Consider the following 13409-nt stretch of genomic DNA (forward strand, 5'->3'; position numbering starts at 1 on the left):
GCTGCTTGGTTGAGCCACAGCTGAGGTATAGAGGAGAAGGGGATGAGATTCCAAACCTAATAGGGGCTGGATGTCATCTTAGGGCATGGGAATTAATGAAACCAAATATTATCGACTGCACATCACAGCACTAATATCTTTGATTTGTTCATTGTATTTGTCAGGATTACCTTGCCATAGTGTAATGGCTAACAGCATATCACAATACGAGCTGACCAAGGAAGCAATTTCTACAACTGCACAATAAGAAAAAAGTTATTGCATCCCTGCAAGTATTGTATAAAGAGTGCAAATAAGCTGTTAGTGCTGTAGCTTGAGTCATTCCTCAGCCAAAATGTCACAGTGGGTTAGTGATGGCATGAAGGACAGATGCCCATGGCTGTGTTATATCGCTTCTCTCCCAAGGTTGTCTTAATATCATCCTTTCAGCTCAGCTATTACAATATACTACCTGCTACATAAAGCACAACAATAACACAGGCGATAGTACAACACATTTGCAGGTGTACTCTTATGGAACAGTGTAATCACTTTATTTATATTTTCTTTAGCATGAATGTAGACATTAACAAAGGAGAAAAAAATATAAACCATCTATTTAAACCAGAAACACAATGGATCAAAGGGCAGAAAACAAGCAGTTGGCTAGCCCAAAGACACTGCATCTCAGGGTCACAGTGTGCAAACAAAGAATCCCACCGCAAGACATGTGAACATGTTCATCTCACTTCATCCCATATCATGCCCTCTTCCCCTGTCTTTGTTATCCAACTGCCCGAATCCTTAGCTCAGAATTATAGCCGCAGAATATGCCTGAAATGGTGTACAGTAGTTGCATAGCGCTGCCAAAGGTTATGTGTTAACACTTGCTAATGGAGTCAAATGGTGAGACATATTTTATCTTTCTTTTGAAGCTCTTCAGGCACCAAACAGTGCAGAGAATGGAGCTGTTTATGTGCACTAAAATAATTCGTTTTCAGTGACTCTTTCATGAAATTTTACTGTATCGCATTCTTACATTCCCCTGCTCTTTTTAAAAAAAAATTAAGCACACATTGTTACAGCAGCACAAGACACTCAGCTCATACGCTCAACAAATACTGTACACAAATGCGTAATCAAAGAATTACATTTTTCTGAGCAGATATGATATGGTTTGATGGCTACCAATTCTGAAGGTTTAGTTCTGAATGCATGTTTGTCCTGAGGGAGCAGGATGAAGCAAACAGCCTTTTAAATCACAACAATCTGGGATAAATTCATGTGTTTGACCAAAATGACTCAGTCAATCCAATCATCTTGCACTGCAGCGACATAACATGCCAGAAACTATCCACGAATCAAATTATGATGGTGAAATAACTTGTCCACTCATATTATCATGACAGAGAAACCTGCTCTGTCTGTTTAAAGTGACTTAATCAGCAAATCAAAGTGACAGATTAAAAGGTTGTTTTGGACTTCCTAGCATTTCAGTGACCTCGCTCTTTTCATTCTGGTTGCGCTGGAATGTTGATGCCAGTACAAACCATGAAAGACCTGCTACTTCCTGTAACCGAGGCTCCCCTTTATATTTTAAGAGAGATAAAATGCATGTCAGTTCAAAAAATAGGCCTGACACTCATATCCAGTTGACCTTATGGATTTTCAGGCAGGGCAGGACAAGCTGACCCACAAAATTTGTGACACTGTGTCTATGTTTTAGCTTGTACACCGTTCATGTGGTTGAATAGTGAATCTGAGGTAAATAGAAGCTCATATCCAAAGCACTGGAATCCCAGCGTATGTGATAATGGCCTTCTATTTACAAGCAGCAAATCCAAAGAAAGACTCGACAACCCGATGCAATGAATAATCTAAATGGCACTTAATGTGAGCTATGCTGATACTCTGACAATAGTTTGTGTTCAGACATCACAGCTTAGTGTCTCCCAATTGTATATTGATGTCAAGGCAGTTGACAATAAATCACTGGATTCACCAGTGAGTGAGAAAACAGTTTAGACAATGGCCCAATGGAGCTTACCGTAATTGACAGATGAGTTCAGCTCCTTCCACCACAATAACTTTGGAGCATTGAGAGTACCTGGGAATGAGTGTGTCAGTGTTCGTGTGTGTATGATGTTTCAGGACCCACGACACTCTAGAGGAACAGTGCCTGCAGTCATGCCTACTTTGAATAATTTCACTACACACTTGACATGTTAATGTATTAGTGAATATTACCAGCTTTTAGTAATTTAGTAACATCTGCACACCAACATTGTTGCCTTGAAAAAAATCACTTCTGTCTCAATGCCATGAATTGTCAAATTCACTTAAGAACATTCATAGAGCTCACTAAGAGCCTCAGGAAATTTCCAGGTATAATAATTTTAATAGTGCTATATTACCTAAGAGAGTGAAAGGAAAAATTCAGCCCACTGGGCCTCAGAGCAGTGCTCGTTTTGCTTTTTGGAAAAAAAAAAGACAATTTTAAAATCTATTTCATATAAAATATTAACAAGTTATTAACAAGTGCACTCAATTATAAATATTGATACCTTTAACATAACATAATTCAATAGTCAAAAATCAATGCAACATTAAAGGATAATTCCTGTTTATTATAACCTGGGTCCTATTTTCATAGTTTTTGTAATAAATCCTATTGGTTATAATAACACTGTGGTCACCAAGTAAATTGATAAGATCTGGGATCATAGTGTCATTGGTAAAAAATCAAACAGGTTTTAAACAAACTCTCAGGTATCACAGTTTTCCTGTGCAATTGAGGACTCTTATATTTTGGATACATTCTGTTTCAGTTTTACCTCTAGATAAAGTGGTTTAGATAACAAGGCAATACAATCTGTCTTACTGTCTGACCACTAGTGTTTCTTGCCAAATTTTACTGTAGCGATGTGGAGGTGCTTATCCAAATCTCAACATTTACTTAGGTGAGTAAATCTTTATCATAACTGACAGAAATGATGGCCTAAACTACAAAAATAAGATCCAAGTTGTAATTATCTGGAATAATCGTTTAAGGACTTAGCAAAATTAGGTCAGAGATTTTTGAATGTATGTGAAATTTTGAATCATTAGTCACATATTTTTTCAAGGCAAATGTGTACTTTCATCACTACAGAGATAGTCATCAAAATGGTAATAATGCAACAATAATAACATGCAATGATAAAAACACAGAGGTGTATGTAAAGTCTATGTAGGGACAGTAGGCCTACAGTATTTTATCATCTAACCTTTGGTACATAAGTCTTGTACTTGTAGCTTTTGTAAATTTTGATGTAAATTTTGTCCCAGTGTTATGTATGTTATGCAACCAGTAGGCACTGGTTCCACATGGCATGGGAGTGTGTGCATATATCAGTCTAAACAAACTCATGCATTTTTGTCTTCACATACTGTGTGTTATCTACATGGCCAACCATGGAAGGTAGCTGTTTCAGTGTGTCATTTCTACTTGAAGCCTGTCCTCCAACACGACACCATAGTCCACCTTATGTTACAGTGTAAATGATCACTGCTGGCCCCTTTTCTCACTGCATATTAGTGATTCCATGGCATCTATAGCTCTGTTACGATCATGCCTGACAGAAAGGTTCAGTGATGTAGCACAGCTGTTAAGCCATGCAGAATGTGTTGTCACCCAGCATGATAAACTGGCCACCGAGTGAATTGGAATCTAATTTGTTGGAGCCATTAACCAGACCAGCATTAAGGCATGTTTTCATCTTGAATGATTATGGTGTGAGATCAGTTACTCTAGAATTACGATCTACAGTCTACTCAAAATATAATTTATTAAAAACACCCTGATTAAGATGTATGATCTAACATAAACCAACAAGACACATAGTATTTAACAAGTACTGCATCATATTTTTTTAACTTGCTGTATCATACAATCTAAAATATGAGACATTTCGTATCTCTCTGTAAACATCCCTGGTAATATACAATAATTACAAAGCTACAAGGACTTATTGTGGTCTGATCATGTCCCCTTTAGCATGACAAGTTGTCCAGCATCTGCCAGCATGTTAGTAGCTATTCATCAGAATGAAGGGTAGAGAGCCCTCTCACACAGACAGACTCCGCCTGCTCACTGAGCAATTTGTTTCAAGGGGTAGTGACACAGAAGAAAACTGGTGGACCCAACATCCATCCTGCTGTAAAAATATCCAAAACCATCTGGCAGCTAGCCCCCATCCTAAATTACTATGATGGACTCCCACCTTTGGAAACCATGAAGGCTACAGAAACCTGCTCCAACTTCTGATTGAAAGTATGACTGGAAAGCACAGACTGCATCTCAGTTGTCCCGAACCACAACTACAAATCATGGCGGAAAATGAATAATAGGGTAGCTGCATTAGCAATACCAGAATTTCAGAGCTGATTCTAGCAGTAAGACCTATCCACATTGGGTGATTTATGTTCTGCTACTTTCCTGAGAATGACCAGTGCAACTGGGAAGTAGACCAAGGTCCAGAGCACCAGCGGTATGTTTTTCCAAGAGGGCTGGGCCAGATTGGCAGGAACCCATGTCCTTGTCTATCGGTCTGACACGTTTGGAGTACAGGCCAACATATTGCTTCAAACTGACGTCTGTTATTTGTGCTTGAGTACGTCTTAACGGGTGAGTCCAGTTGGGTTTGTATCATCATAAATAATAAAGGTTTGTCTGCAATGGTCACGGACGGTAAAGATTTAGTAGGCTACATATTTTCCTGCTGCTGAGAAAATGGTTCAAAGTTTGTAATCACCATATTTCAGTGGTGATGGATGGAGGAGTTCAAAAATATGATGCTAAGCTTTCAGGCTCAAAGTTCAAACTACTTACTGTTCATTATAAAATAATGTTGGTGTTCTACAAAAACTGTACCATCAGTGTATTTTGTACAATGACTTTAGGTTAATAAGATTCAGATAGATAATGTCTCAGTTGATCTGTGGCGTCATAATGAAATTGCTGGGATCACCTCAGTCAAAACTATTTCAGCATATTTTAAACCTGACTGTGAATCAGCCCTTATTAAGGCAGAATATCACAGAGGGGAATATTTACGTTCATACCAGTAGTGAGAAGAACTAACAAAAAAATATCTTGGAATAGCTCTGAAGCTGACAGCACTATCTTTCCACTTTAACTTTTTGCTGTATACGTCCAACATCAGTTTAAGAACTCAAGATACTCTGGAGACTCTCTCAGCTACATCAAACGGCAAGGTAAAAACAATAGTGTCACTGACATTTCCCCAAACCCAGCACAAACAGAATTATTCACACACTGTGTGAGGAGTGCCATCCGATAACGGAGAGATAATGACACTTGGTGGAAGGCAGCTTTCTCAAAGCAGTTTAGAGCTGGCACGTCAGAGTTCAGCAGTTAAGCCTGTCATAGAAGTTGAGGAGGTTATCCTGGCATTTTAATCAAGTCTGCTTCTGAAGGAGAAAACGGTGGGGGTGATTTCCAGGGCTAGTAATAACAAGGACAGGCCTGCTTCCAAAAATGAGCTCTCATCACTTTGGATGCGGACAGTGTAGTGTTATGTGAGGCTGTGGTGAAGGATTGCAGGCCCAGTTTGCCTTGTCCCCTCTCCCCTCATCCATCTCCATAGGCCGGCTTTAATGGATATTCATGTTGCTGAGCCAATCCACTCCTGGGAGGAATAATATCACATCATCTGACTCAGATAAAGGAAACAGAGCCTGTCCTCATAGAGGAGGGGAACTGTACCACTGTGATGAGCTGTTATATGCAGCAGGAGCAACACAGTCACAGAATGAATTAATGTGCCTGAATTTAAAAGTTCTTGATCATTCAATACTCCCAGATCTTATCAATTGACTACTAGTCTGTTTTTGAAAAACTGTATTATAGAACAGATTAAGCAATTAGCGTTTTTGTCTGTTTAAGAGGGTCACACTCCGGTGTCTGCATGCATGCTCCAAGATAACATGGTGTACAGATATGGAATACCAAAGCATACATTATCATGAGTTTTCAAAAAATTTTTACAAAAGCAATTGTCATTCTTTACTTATTTTTTTGGTTCTATATGTTTTTTGTTGTTTTTTTTTTTTTAATTTTTACATATTAGTTGTCCTCTGATTTGGTGAAGTCTTAATTTAGAATGCTTCTTATCATAATTTTTTAATTTTGCCAGTTTTGTATTTATTATTTTTGGTCTTTTTGCCTTTTTTTTCTTAATTTGAGGGGAGGTCTGTAGTATAAGCCTATGGCATCTTGACCTCTCCTGTCACATCTGCTTTTTTTCTATTATCTTGTTTTTATGATGTTCTATAAAGGCAAACATAAAAAACTAAAACAAAAAACATACAAATACTGAGTACTGTAACATCATGTTTGGATATACTATACATATTGAGAAATACATTATTTTAAGTAGTCTTCAGTAAGCAAATCAGACAGTGTGGGAAAAATTATGCCATGCTTAGTTTGTATGTTATAGCTTTGCAAAATCGCAAAAATGTGTCTGTGGGGACAAGTCTTCATACAAACAAACAAAACCATTTTACTGTGGTTTAGATTATTGTGGCTGCATTCTGATTTACATGACTATATCTGAGACGAGACACCCAGTCATTAGAAACAAATCTTTAACATCTCATCAGCTCACAAACTGGCAAACACTGCAAAGACATAAAACCTTCATGCAGTGACGAGTGCTTGGGAAACATTTTTATGAACTCAGTACCCGGGAAGAAGGCCATGTCTTTACTTTGTCAATCCACCTTGTAGAGTTTGGTGCATAGGCTCACTCAACACAAGCTTATGGTGTACAGCTGGCAGTGAGATGTGTATATATATTCTCTATAACAATATTTCATCATCTGTCTTCTCTTGTTGACGTTGAAGTCACGCATCGTCTATAGATTGCTTTATTACAAGAGTTTACAGAAAGCAAGCTCTGCAAAGGGTATATTGAGCCAGTGTGGAGGAAAAGCTTAAACTATGTTCTTTCCATATACCTCATTTTAGTTGTGTAGGCCAGAGCAAGCCTTTGTGTTTAAGAGTGATGTTTATCAGGGGACAGATCCTGCTGGTATAATCATTACGAGGCTGAGTGAAATGTCTTGCAGAGCACGTACATGTGTCTAATGGGAAACGTCAAAGGTGCTCTGTCTTTTCTCACCGAGCTCCAGAGAGGACATTTCCATACTCATGGAACATGCCAAGGCAGTCCAAACCAGAATGGGAAGATTATCAGCAGAGTGATGAGAGTTTTCATTCTAACTACAGAGTGACATCAAACAGAACTGAGGTATCACTCAAGATAAGCACGGAAAACAACTCGGGAGTGGAGTAACAGATGTGTGAGGTAATGTATCAATTAATTTACCAAAAAATTCCATAACCAATGGCACATGTGTTCCCCTTAAATCACATAACTCCATAAAAAGTTCATATTTTTATTCACAACAGCATGTGATCCATGCAGTTATAAATAAAATAATCAGTCCTGGCAATTACACAAGCAACAATAAGCTGACATTGGGGAACTGTATATCTGTTTTGATGCATTAACACTTTTTAAAGCCGTCAAACTCACTTTTAGTTTTACTAAGTGCGTTGTGCAAAGAATATAAAGTCATCAGTCAAACCAACAACCTTTTCCTTCATAATGACAACAGCTAAGTTTCAGCACTAGCAGTTTAGTTATCCATTAGTCATGTATCTCATCCAGATGTCTGGTGGAGGAGAGGAGGGGAGGAGGAGATAGCAGCAGGTGTAGATCTCTCTGAGCCCAGCTGAGCTCTAAAAGGCAGTGCTTAGCACCCACAGCTCTGTCATCTGGCCTCTCCCCTGTCTCCACCAGCCTCTCGACAGCCCATTCCTCATCATTTACCCCTTTTTGGCAAAGCCCAGAGCCCTTCTAATGGGCTGCTCTGAATGCTTCCAGATGTTTGTTTATTTGTTGTGCAGCAACTGTAAAACAGTTTACTCTTAGTTTGGATCTGTTCCCGTTGCTCCATTTTTTGGGGGGCTGAGGGAGTGTAGCAGGAGTTGCGGTGCAGATCACCCCGACATGTAATGAAAGAGAACCGCCAAACAAATGTGAGGCGCCCCATGGGTGTCGTCAGGAAGTAGGTTTTTTTTTTTGCTTTGAAGGCTGCTTTCCTCCTGGGATTTTAATAACAGTTATGCACCATTTAAGATACATACATACAAAGTAGCTGGAAGCAGGCCCAGAACAACAAGATTAAAGGGGCCCAGGGCTCATACTGTAAGGCAGATTTCAGGCCTTGTCTGTTTACTCTGCTTGTACAAAGATATCCCTTTCATTTACTGCTGTCACTGCTGAGGGATGGCCTACTCAAATTTAATCTGATACCTGTAAAAAAGCAGTTACTACTGCCTGGCATATTTATTTAGATACACAGAGGAAATGAAAGGTATTTTATTAAAATCTTCTCTGTGCACATGGATATATCAATCAAGTCTGAAGCATCTTTTTTACATACTTCTACAGTTATAATTAGATCTATGAAATAAACTTGTGAATCACACTTCAAAATGTGTCACCCAAAGAAAATGACAAGCTGGTAATAAATAACCCAGCACATTGTTTTGCATGGAACATACTGAAATGATAAATTGTCATGGCATGACATAGGAAAGCAACATGTCATTGGATGTGGCTTATAGCATGGTATACCATATTTCCTCAAATAAAAGACAGTAGTTAATTAAAAGCCAGGTCTCAAATAATGGCCGTGGGTGTGATTGACACAAACAAATAAAGGCCGGCCCCAAGAACAGGCCGGGGAAAAACAGAGGTTGAATAAACTACTGGTGCCTATTATATAATGTGAATGTCAGTTAAGCATAAATAGTAGTTACCTGGATGTAACTCCAGTTCTATGAGTACATGTGTAGCCCTCTTGCCGACATTCACAGAGAGGGGAGGGGGACAGAGGAGACGCGATACTGTTTAAACATGGGAATAACAGCACATATTTTAATAATAACGACAGCAGCAATACTACATGAGCACGGGTAACCAAGGTAACCAGGATAATTTAGCTAAGCCGGTGAGCATACATCCATGAGCATGCTACATGCTACCTGCATGCTGCAGCTAAGTGGTGCACCGCCAAAATGTTCCGGGTGGAACTCAAGTGCTAGAATTATTGTTCTGGTAATGTAGTAACAAAAATTTAACAGAGAAAATGGAAGCAGATCAGAAAACAAGGAGGCTTTATACTAAAATATGAGCAAATATATTAATCAAACAGAGGGAATTAGAAATAAAGTCCTCTCTCTAATATAAGCCTGCTTCCAATAAAGGCCTGTTACCCTCTGCAGTTGAGGTAAATAAAGGCCCCTGCCACTATTTGAGAAAATACGGTAGTATGGTATACTTCATGAAGACACACAGTACTCTAGGCTCGGACTACATTTTGGACTGTTAGATTTAGAGTTGAGTTGACAATCGGACCAGTGCTGAGAGTTTGAACCAAGGTGACAGTAGTGGAGAATCCTCAGGCCCCTCTGCCAGACTATATACTCCACTCTACTCTGTGTCACGCCTTCACCGAGACACACTGGAGCCCCCACCATCCTCCTTCACACTGTCTTTTGTCTAGTTCTCTCTCATTTTTAAGTCTTATTTCACTGTTTAATGCTCCTCATGTCTCCTTTATCTTTTCCCCCAGTTCTGGAAATCTATCTATTGTCAGACCTGCTCTATGAAACACTTGATTTAGATTGCACTACCACTACAGCAGATCCTCCCCTTCACTCCCTCTTTTTCTTCTCCTCGCTGCCTTGTTTTGCTCTATCTCCTCCAGGATGACTCCTCCACCAGGCAAGACAGGAGCTTATCCTGGAGTTCTGTCCTTGGTTTCCACCCCTCTCTCCCTGGGCAGTGACCTGCCAGCGCTGCCCTCCTCTGGGAGCTCCTAGCTGCTGTAATTACCTCTGGCACCAAGACTCTGGGGCTTCCACACAGGTGACACAGTGGAGGGGGTGGGTACAGATGGTTGAAAGGAGGAAAGGGAGGTTCTTTCTGTGCAGCCGACAGGGCGATGTCAGAATTGCTGCTGCTTGCTACTGCTGGAGTCAGATTAAAACTATACAGCCTCCCTCGTATCCCCATTAAAAAAGGCCACTTCATTAACCCTTAAACAGCTATTGTCACAATCACATGTGGTATAATGTGTGCCTGGACACAGTTTGACTAGTTACTAGGGGTGTAACAATTTATCAAATCTATGGTTGATGTCTATACATTGTGAAATGTCATAATTCAGTATATTTCTGATAGAGCAAAGCGCCTTTTGTCTGAGTGTGCTTTCTAAAATTATAGCATAAAACAAAATCCGTATTTTACAGTACAACAATGTACAGAGATGACAAACACAGGATATACAGTATCACCAAAACCCCTTACTTTTTCAACAAATCAACAAAATGTGTAGTGACTCGTTTAATTTACCATGGGTATTAAAAAACAAGTGTTGCATTGAACAATATAAAATCATGTAACATTTTGTTTCACCCCTATTGTTTATATCCTAAACTCAGTAAAGGCTCAGTTATTTGGAATTACTGTCTGAAAAATGGTGTTTGTTGTTGTACTGCTTTGCCACAGCTTTGTTCTCTTTGAATGAGAAGTTATTGTGACCGTCTCCCACACATATAGAAAACTCAAGTATGTTTATGAAGAGTAAATAAGAAAAAAAAAAAAAACATAACAAAGAGCGGGGGTAGGGGCTGGAGGCAGGGACATGAAGAGGAGGTGAAGGGCGAAGATGAGGGCTGTGTTATCTAAGACTGCAGCACTGCATCATAAAAATAACAAATGGAGACTGTCACTGCTGCTCAGATCTCAGACAGAGGAGAAAATATTTCATGTGTCAGATCCCCTCACCTTTAAATGGACTGTTCTTAGCCAGGTCTGATTTTGACAAAGCACAGGGCCCTTCCTGTCCTTACATCCGGTTAGAGCTGCCACCGGTCAGGCTGTGATGACATAGATCTGTCCTTGGAAACATAAACTGGGGCTGTGAGCAGTCTACTCTGTGTAGGGAGGGGACAGTCACTGTTGACCTGTTTTGCTACCTCAGTGGTGGTCAGCTCATCAAAGTGTTTTGTTGTAAGGACAAAGGAAGTGATGAATGTCTCTAGAATAAGAGGTTGGGGATTGTTCCAGTAAGGACCCAAAGAATGATTATTGTAAAAAGCCTGACTTTAAATAAACTCTTGATTTGGGTTTAAAGGGGCCATATTATGAAAAACTCACTTTTTCAGTACTTGTGTGTATATATTTGGGTTTCCGATGTGCCTACTAACACACAAACTGTGAAATAAGACAACCCAGTCAGTTTGGTGTGGGCTGGCTTGCTCTGTACTCTTGTGATTCAACAAGCCATTCAGATTTGATGCCCCTTCTTACGTCACTTGGGGCTTCATTGAAATTGTACCGCCCCTCATCCATGCCTCTATCTGAGTCTCCACCCACTAAATTTCCTGAGGTCCACCATGTTCTCTTGCAAGCGCTGCTGGGACCCGGCTAAACTAAGCTAAGCTAAAGGTGAAAAATTTGTATCACAGGACTTGGCCAGGGGACAGACCCACTGCTTGCTGACCAACGGCCGCTGGCCAGGGAGCAGAGCTGGAGAGTCCTGCTTTGCTGCTGTGCTGCTGGTCTCATCTTCTGGAGGAATAAACAGCTGATTCTGCTCTGATCTGGAGTGGTTTACCGAAGGGACGAGTTTATTTTTTAAACTTTTGGGATTTAGTAGATTTATCTTCAAACTTGCTTCTCAACCTAACTTAGCCCGAGCTATGTTAACACCAGTCACACCTCACCTCATCTTAAATGCTGGTGAGTTAGTATAATTTTAAAGTTACACAGTATGTAGATATCTATGTGTATAAACAATAATGTCGCTGCCATATTAATACCGTTAGATGACATTATTTTGAGTGTGGATGGAGCAGCTACAATGTTAGCATAGCCATGATTGATCTGAACTCCATTCAGAAGACAAGCATTTTAAAAGTTGTTTGCTTGTCGTCTTGCGGACAGACCTGTCAAAGCATGAATTCAGACTTTCATTCAACACTTTGGCATTATAATGTAGTTATTACAGCATGATCCATTTATTGGAATTAAATCACAGCAAAGTCTAAGTTTATTTTGGGATAATTCAGACTTAGCTTCAGTAACACCACCGCACTGGTTGGGGACTAGTCATTGCCTGCCATTGCTCATTGGCTGTTTGGGGCGAATAAACACAAATGATCCCGTGGGGTTTGGTGTATTTGCTGCACCAATGGGCACCACTGTGTTTTCTCTAGCAGCCCTGGTAGCCGGCGCACTGTGTAGAAGAGGGGAGTGAGGTGGCTGGGACAGGCACTCAAACCGTCCGTTCTGAAGAGAGCTGTTTAGACAGGATGAGAAGGCTGCTGTGGTGCTTGATCCTTGTGGTATTTTGACCAAAGCATGTCAGATACATTTTATTAAGACCCCAGGGAACTGTGTTAACTTGTGGAAAAGAGGTATAATATGGCCCATTAAGCCATTTTACAAACCCAAATCAGTCGTTCGAGCTAACTGAAGTCTGAACTGTAAACTGCAAATGCAGAATGTAGAAACACAGACCCGACTTACCAAGCACATATCACCACAATGGCAATGGAGAAGACCCTACTTAATAACTTTTATTTGTCAAAACTGTGATGTTTAAATACCATACAATTCAGTAATATGTGAAAATTGATGACCTGGTTCACATTTTAATCATTTGTTGGCCTGTTTTGCATTTAGAATGAATTATAAAAATGCTACTTTTACAATGCAGTGATATTTATGGTGTGAACTTATTTTTATTGGCTTTATTTTTATTGTAATTCTAATTCTCAGGATAGCTAATAAAATGTATTTTGGTAGTGCATTTATAAAGGCATAAAGTACATAAAGAGCATAAAATTACCAAAAAAATACTTTAGATTCATGTGTAACAATCAACTTAAATTGATATAAATTATCAATTATAATGTTTTTTGTACACTCTGACATATGGGTGTGGTAAAATAAAATGGAATGTCAGGACTTTTTTTTCTGAAACCTCAGCTGAGAATCTGTTACAAACACAGTAGGTGGCCTTCACGATTAATTTAGAACATTGTATCTTTTTAATGAATTCTTCCTTGAGTGCAGTGTTTGATGTTAAGAAGATGCTACACAATAACATCAACTGACTACACAGGGTCAATATGAGGCCTAATCAATGTCTAGTATCAACAGATCAAGGATGCCTCATCTTGTATATGTACTCTATGCTCCCACGCATACATTCAGATCAGAGTTAAAGATTACTCAGATTTATTCCCACTATCAACACATCACACAGATGAGATGAGATCA

General features: G+C 39.5%; 1 protein-coding gene across 3 annotated transcripts in view; it reads right to left on the reverse strand.

Annotated features, from left to right (window-relative positions):
- lrmda (leucine rich melanocyte differentiation associated) overlaps nucleotides 1–13409 on the reverse strand; it is a 268869-nt gene that overhangs the window by 15524 nt on the left and 239936 nt on the right. The gene's annotated exons all lie outside the window — the stretch shown is intronic.

Source organism: Thunnus albacares, chromosome 14 (assembly GCF_914725855.1).
Source record: "Thunnus albacares chromosome 14, fThuAlb1.1, whole genome shotgun sequence".
NCBI lineage: Eukaryota > Metazoa > Chordata > Actinopteri > Scombriformes > Scombridae > Thunnus > Thunnus albacares.